Here is a 7,500-nt window from a genome sequence, read left to right as displayed (position 1 = left end):
GGGCTCCCCAGATTTAAGCGTACGTGCTTCTCTCGGCGAGGTGCAGGGCTGCCGGTTGGCGGCGGTGGGGGTGAGAGGAGCGTGTCATTTCGGTTTTTTACCCTCCGCTCGTCCGAGATTGCAGCGCCTGTAATACAAGGCATGAAGCTGCAACCTCCCGCCCCGTGCCGTCGTCGTCTTTTCTGGGTTGCGATCGCAGCCACCACAGAAACGGGAAAAGAGAGATGAAAAGGAAAAATTAGTTGTTTTTTTTTTTTCTACAGCCGCCTCCCCCTGCGGTGCTCACGCCGCTGCCCTGCCCGGACCCGCTGGCCGCCGTGCGACCGCTGGCATCGACCGGTGTCTGCGTCCGCGTGGGGTCCCAGCACGGCCGGGTCTCTGGCCGGCATTCCCGCCACCCCCTCCCGGCAGCCCCCGCGCTCCCCGCCGCCTGCCCCTTGTGACGTCACAAGTAGCCGAGGAGGGGTAACAGGGCGCTTCCGGGCCCGGGCTCCCGAGCTGCCTGTGACGTCACGCCGTGCCCGAGCGGGCCCTGGCTTGAAGCAGGCGGCGGCTCGGGATGACACGGGCACCCGCGTAGCTCCAAGGCAGGGAGCAGGCCGTGGCCTGAGCCTCTCGCGGCGAAGTCACGCCTGGACTAGGACGTGATGGGCCTGGGCCGGGCCGTGGCTGGTGGGCTCTCACGCGAGGGGGTCTCCTGCAGCTTTCGAGCCGGTAGGCAGGCCGGCGGCGAGGCGAGGCCTGGCTTATGCAGCGCCCCTCGTGATCTCACCTTCAACTGGGGAGGCGACGGGGCCAGCGCAGCTGCCGGCTAGCGTACGGACGCGAGGGTCGGAACCGGCAGGGAAGAGTTCGGCTGAGACGGGATCGAACGCGGACCTGAAAACACGCGACGAGAATCACGAACGGAGAGGTCAAGCGGAAGCCTGACCAGCGCTAGGGCATCGATTCAGAAACGGTTCAGGAGCTCACGCTCTGCCCACGCACGTGCGCCCGCCTGCCCCGCACCCCCACAAGCTGCCCGGCCCGAAGCCGTCTGCCTGGGGCTGCCCGCGCGCGCACGCGTATACGGCCGCCCCCCCATCCCGCCAAAGCCGCCCCACCCGCCACGTGCTTCTCCGTGAGACCGGCGGCGCCCCCCCAACACCGCCGCTTGGCCCGCGACGAGCCCGCCCCCCCCCCCCCCCCCCCCCCAACCCTCCCGCCACCAGGTTCACCGTGACACCGGCCGCCCCCCCCACCCCCCAGCCCACCCACCCCCCCCCCGCCACCCCCCGCCCCATCCCACCCCCCCACCCCCCGCCCCCGCCACCCCCGGGGTTCGCGAGGAGACCGGCCGCCCCCTACCTCCGGCCCGCTTTCCACCAGCAGCAGCACATTGGCCGCTCCAGGGAAGGAAGGCGGGAGACCTTAGGACCCAGCGGCGTCGCCGCCGCCGCCTCCGTGCCGGGGGGCCCGGAGGGGCCTCCCGCCGGCGGCGGCGATGATGGGTGGCGCGTGTTTTGGACGCTGAGCCCCCGCAGCTGCCGAGTCCCTGCCGCGCCGTGCCCGCGGCCCGGCTCCCCGCCTTCCTCAGTCGGTCGCTCGGCCGCCCGCCCTCCTGCCCGCCTGCTCCGTTCCCGCCCCGGGTTGAAAGCCAAACGAACGCCGAAGGGGTGGGAGGGAGAGCAGCGACGGGGCGGGGGTGTGTGTGTAACAACAGAAACCGCTCCCCACCAACACCACCCCCCCACCACCCCCCCCCCCCCCCCGCCCCCCCACCGCCGCAACGAGCTCTGTCGACCCCCCTGCCGACCCCCCCCCAACCCCCACCCCTCCCGCCACCAGGTCCACCGTGACACCGGCCGCCCCCTGCCACCCCCGGGGTTCGCGAGGAGACCGGCCGCCCCCTACCTCCGGCCCGCTTTCCACCAGCAGCAGCACATTGGCCGCTCCAGGGAAGGAAGGCGGGAGACCTTAGGACCCAGCGGCGTCGCCGCCGCCGCCTCCGTGCCGGGGGGCCCGGAGGGGCCTCCCGCCGGCGGCGGCGATGATGGGTGGCGCGTGTTTTGGACGCTGAGCCCCCGCAGCTGCCGAGTCCCTGCCGCGCCGTGCCCGCGGCCCGGCTCCCCGCCTTCCTCAGTCGGTCGCTCGGCCGCCCGCCCTCCTGCCCGCCTGCTCCGTTCCCGCCGCGGGTTGAAAGCCAAACGAACGCCGAAGGGGTGGGAGGGAGAGCAGCGAGGGCGGGTGGTGGTGGTGGTGGTGGTGGTGGTGTAACAGAAACCGCCCCCGATCCCCCACCCCCCAGCCGTAGTGCTCCGCGGCGCCGAGGAGGCTGCGGTCGGTTGGCGGCCGCACCCACCGCCCTGCAGCTCCGGAGTTGCAGCGGTGGGGCGGGGACCAACGGCTCTTCGGGCGCGCGGGCGACGGTGGGGGTCGGGGGGCTGGGGGGGGTGGGGGGCTGGGGGTGTCTGTGTGTGTGCGCGTGCGTGCGTGCGTGTGTGTGTGTGTGTGTGTCTGTGTCTGTGTGTGCGTGTGTGTGTGTGCGCGCCTGTGTCTCTCTCTCGCGCGCGCGCGCTCTCTCTCTCTCTCTCTCTCTCTCTCTCTGTGTCTCTGCGTGTGTGTCCGAGCTCGTGTGTGTCGCGGCGGGGGGGGGGGGGGGGGGGGAACAAACAACAAAACAACAATCCGAACAACACACACACACACACACACACGCGCGCACACACCCCCACACCCCCTATTCCCACACATAAAGCCCGGGAGCCCCCTTCCCACCCCCCCACCCCAACCCCGTCGAAAAAAACCTAAACGCGAATGCCAGCGAGCGCCTGGCAACGCCGGGACCCGGACCCGGACCCGGACCCGGACCCGGACCCGGTGAAGGGCGCCCGGTGCCCACGCCTCTGCGGCACAGCGAAAGGCGGGGGGAAAGAAACAAAATAAAAACACACACACGCACCCCCACCCCCCCCCCCACCCCCCCTCCCCCGAGACTAAAGCTAAACCCACGCTGCGAAACCAAAAGCTGAAGCCGAGGACCGCCCGGCAGCGCCGGGACCCCGACCCGGCGAAAAGCGCCCGGTTCCCGATGCGAACTCGCTCCAGCGAGACGGGCGTCTCCGTTGGGGGTGAGGTGCGGGGAACGTCGCCGCTTCTGCCGGGTCCCCTGGCAGCCGCGGGAAGCGGGGGGGGGGAGTGGCGGGCGGCGCCGTGCGGCGCGGAGTGGCGCGGCGCAGAGGGGCTGACTGGCGGCCGAGGGGGCGGGCAGCGAATGATGCCAGCGACTGCATGGCAGCCAACGGGTCGGGGCGGGGGGGTGGGGGGGCTGGTGCTGCGTGCACATGAGAGCGCGGCGGGGCGCGGGGGTGCGGGGGTGCGTTAAGAAAAAAAATTTCCCTTTTCATTTATTTTTTTTCGGATTTCATTGGCATCTATCGAAACAAAAATGTCTCGCACGACGCGGCCGCCAGGTCTACCCGCCTCCGGGGCGTGAAGCGGCCGACAGGTCTGCCCGCCTCCGGGGCGTGAGGCGGCCGTCAGGTCTACCCGCCTCCGCGGCGTGAGGCGGCCGTCAGGTCTACCCGCCTCCGCGGCGTGTGGCGGCCGTCAGGTCTACCCGCCTCCGGGGCGTGTGGCGGCCGTCAGGTCTACCCGCCTCCGGGGCGTGAGGCGGCCGTCAGGTCTACCCGCCTCCGGGGCGTGTGGCGGCCGTCAGGTCTACCCGCCTCCGGGGCGTGTGGCGGCCGTCAGGTCTACCCGCCTCCGGGGCGTGAGGCGGCCGTCAGGTCTACCCGCCTCCGCGGCGTGAGGCGGCCGTCAGGTCTACCCGCCTCCGGGGCGTGAGGCGGCCGTCAGGTCTACCCGCCTCCGGGGCGTGAGGCGGCCGTCAGGTCTACCCGCCTCCGGGGCGTGTGGCGGCCGTCAGGTCTACCCGCCTCCGGGGCGCGAGGCGGCCGTCAGGTCTACCCGCCTCCGGGGCGCGACGCGGCCGTCAGGTCTACCCGCCTCCGGGGCGTGAGGCGGCCGTCAGGTCTACCCGCCTCCGGGGCGTGAGGCGGCCGTCAGGTCTACCCGCTTCCGCGGCGTGAGGCGGCCGTCAGGTCTACCCGCCTCCGGGGCGTGAGGCGGCCGTCAGGTCTACCCGCCTCCGGGGCGTGAGGCGGCCGTCAGGTCTACCCGCTTCCGGGGCGTGAGGCGGCCGTCAGGTCTACCCGCCTCCGGGGCGTGAGGCGGCCGTCAGGTCTACCCGCTTCCGGGGCGTGAGGCGGCCGTCAGGTCTACCCGCCTCCGGGGCGTGTGGCGGCCGTCAGGTCTACCCGCCTCCGCGGCGTGTGGTGGCCGTCAGGTCTACCCGCTTCCGGGGCGTGAGGCGGCCGTCAGGTCTACCCGCCTCCGCGGCGTGAGGCGGCCGTCAGGTCTACCCGCCTCCGGGGCGTGAGGCGGCCGTCAGGTCTACCCGCCTCCGGGGCGTGTGGCGGCCGTCAGGTCTACCCGCCTCCGGGGCGCGAGGCGGCCGTCAGGTCTACCCGCCTCCGGGGCGCGACGCGGCCGTCAGGTCTACCCGCCTCCGGGGCGTGAGGCGGCCGTCAGGTCTACCCGCCTCCGGGGCGTGAGGCGGCCGTCAGGTCTACCCGCTTCCGCGGCGTGAGGCGGCCGTCAGGTCTACCCGCCTCCGGGGCGTGAGGCGGCCGTCAGGTCTACCCGCCTCCGGGGCGTGAGGCGGCCGTCAGGTCTACCCGCTTCCGGGGCGTGAGGCGGCCGTCAGGTCTACCCGCCTCCGGGGCGTGAGGCGGCCGTCAGGTCTACCCGCTTCCGGGGCGTGAGGCGGCCGTCAGGTCTACCCGCCTCCGGGGCGTGTGGCGGCCGTCAGGTCTACCCGCCTCCGCGGCGTGTGGCGGCCGTCAGGTCTACCCGCTTCCGGGGCGTGAGGCGGCCGTCAGGTCTACCCGCCTCCGGGGCGTGAGGCGGCCGTCAGGTCTACCCACCTCCGAGGCGACCGGCGGTGGCCGCTAGGTGTACCCGGCTCCACGTTGCCGGCGGCCGGCTCAGCGTCCGTAGAAAGGGCTGCCAGGTCTACCCGGCTCCGTCGGGACTTAGAGCGCGGGCAGACCTGTTGGCTCCGGCAGTTCCTCCAAGGGGTCGCTGTTTCGCGCTGCCTCCAGTTAGGTCATCGTAAGAGGCGGCGTCTCTGCAGCGCCTCCCCCGCTGGCAGGCAGACACTGCCTTTAAGCGCCCCTTTCCGGCGCGGACCCATATTCTCCTTATATAGGGGCACGAGGCGTCTCTGCTCCAGACAAGCGCCACCGAGCGAGGGCACGCGGCTTAGCCGGCCAAGTGGAATGCTGGGCGGCCGCAGACGGTGGTTTCCCCCGGGGAATTGGGCACGGTTCTCAAGCCGGTGCTCTGTCAGGCGAGCGTGCACGGAACCGAGAGCACCCAGAGAGATGCCGAACGGCACGAAGCCGGGCGGCGTTGGGGCGGTCGCTGCCGAGTGGTGAGAAAAGGACGGGCAGAGGTGCACGGGAGAGGCCGAAGACCGGTGGCCGGAGGCGGCTGGCGGCACTTGAACGCTGGATACTGGGGGGGGGGAGCCGAGCTGTGAGACTACCGTGGGTGGTTACCCCCGTCCCCCCCCGGTCCCCCGAGAGCCCGATGATGGCGGAGGGGGGGAGCGCCGGTATGTGTGTTGACACAGCGGTGCTCCGTACGGTTCCAGCCCGTCGGGGGCTGTTGCCCAGCTCCTTGAGGGGGCCTTGGGGATGGGAGGAGAGGTGGCGGCGGCGGCACCTGCTCCCTTTGTTTGCCGGCCTTAAGCCGGAGCCCGTGGCATGGGCACGCCACGGTTTTGGCTGGTCGCGGTGGCCGGCAGCTGGATGCAGACGGCCCGGGGGGGGTGTGTCTCGAGCCACCGGTGGGTGGCCCCCCCCCCGGCCCCCCGAGAGCCCGACGATGGTAAGGCGAGAGGCGGCGGCGCCTCCCTGGTTCTTGGTTTACTCCTTTCGTTGCCGGTATCGTATGCCATACGTGCGGGGCGGCCTGTGGTGTCCGGCCGGCTCTCGGCGTCCCTGGTTTCTACCGGCCGGGCTCGGTGAAGGGAGGTCTGCACGGTGCTGTGAGCGAAGGCTAGTCGACTCCTCGGGTCCTTTGCTCTCTCGGCCCTAAGCCGGAGCCCGTGACATGGGCACAGCACGGTACGTTTTTGGCCGCCGGTGTTGGCTGGCAGCCGGGTGCAGATGGCCGTGGTGGGGTGTCTCGAGCCTTCAGCGGCTACCCCCCCCCCCCACCACTCTGGTCCCCTGAGAAGCCGGATGATGGTAAGGCGAGGCGGCGGCGCCTCGGTCCTCTTTTCCGCTTTCTTTTTTTCCTGGTGCAGATGCCATACGTGGGGCGGCCTGCGGTGTCCGGTCTGCTCCTGGCGTCCCTGGTTTGTACCAGCCGGGCTCAGTGAAGGGGAGGTCTGCACGGTGCTGTGAGCGAGGTTGGTCGGCGCCTCGGTTCCTTTGCTCTCTGGCCCTAAGCCGGAGCCCGCGATGCGGGTACAGCACGTTTTTTTGTTTTTGGCCGGTGGTGGTGTCCGGCAGCCGGATGCAGATGGCCGGCGGGGTGTCCTGAGCCTTCAGCGGCTTTCCCCCGGCCCCCCGCCTGAGCTGTTCCACACCTGGCTTTTTCCCTCCGGGGTAACCTGTTCCCTGCGTTTGTTGGGCAAAGGCCGGTGGCCGGCGGCGGCCGCCGGCACTTGAACGCTGGAAGACCGGCGGAGTCGAGCCTGTCGCGGCTTTACCCCGGTCCAGCCGAGTCGGCTGAAGGGAATCCTTGTGCGTGGCGGGTGGGTGGCGGCGGTGGCGGGGCACATCCCGCGCACCCGGTCCCCCACCCCCTCGACTGGTACCGGTACGGAGGCGTAGCCTACTGAGGCTGGCCTCGGGCACGTCGGACAGGCTTCGCGGCGAGCCGGCTCTGCCGGTGTTGAAGCCGCCGGAGCACCTGTCACGGATGTCGCCCCTGCTCGCTCGCACGCAGAGCCCCGCGTCGTCCGCCCGCCCGCTTGCGGGTGGCCGAGGGCAGGCGCGCGGTGGCTGTCGCTGTCCCAGGACCCGTGGCCGTTGTGGCCTTCGCTGATCGATGAGGCACTTGGGGTCGCGTCGGAAAGGGCCCCCGGCGGGCCGGCTCTGCTGTACTCCCCGTAATAGGGAGCCGCGGTGGCGTCCGGTGTTCAGGCAGGGCGGTCTCCTTTCCAATTCGCTTCCCCGCTGTGAGCGAGGTATCGTCCTAGTCTCTTCCCCCCCCCGAGCGAGAAGGGGGCCGTGGCGACGGCGGCGAGGCGCGTGCCTCCCCCGTGTCACCTCACCCTGTCCTGCTGCCGCTCGGCGCGGGGGGGGGTTTCCTGGGCCTTCCTTACCGAACCAGGCTGTGTGACAGCCGCGTGGCCCCGCGAGCCACCAGGTGTCCTAAACCACGCCGAGGCGCCGGTGCCGACCTCGGTCCGGGTGCCCGTGGGTGCCGGCCGCAAGCAGCGCT

Source organism: Athene noctua, unplaced genomic scaffold (genome assembly GCF_965140245.1).
Source record: "Athene noctua unplaced genomic scaffold, bAthNoc1.hap1.1 HAP1_HAP1_scaffold_154, whole genome shotgun sequence".
Classification (NCBI taxonomy): Eukaryota; Metazoa; Chordata; class Aves; order Strigiformes; family Strigidae; genus Athene; species Athene noctua.
This window is presented reverse-complemented; position numbering follows the sequence as displayed.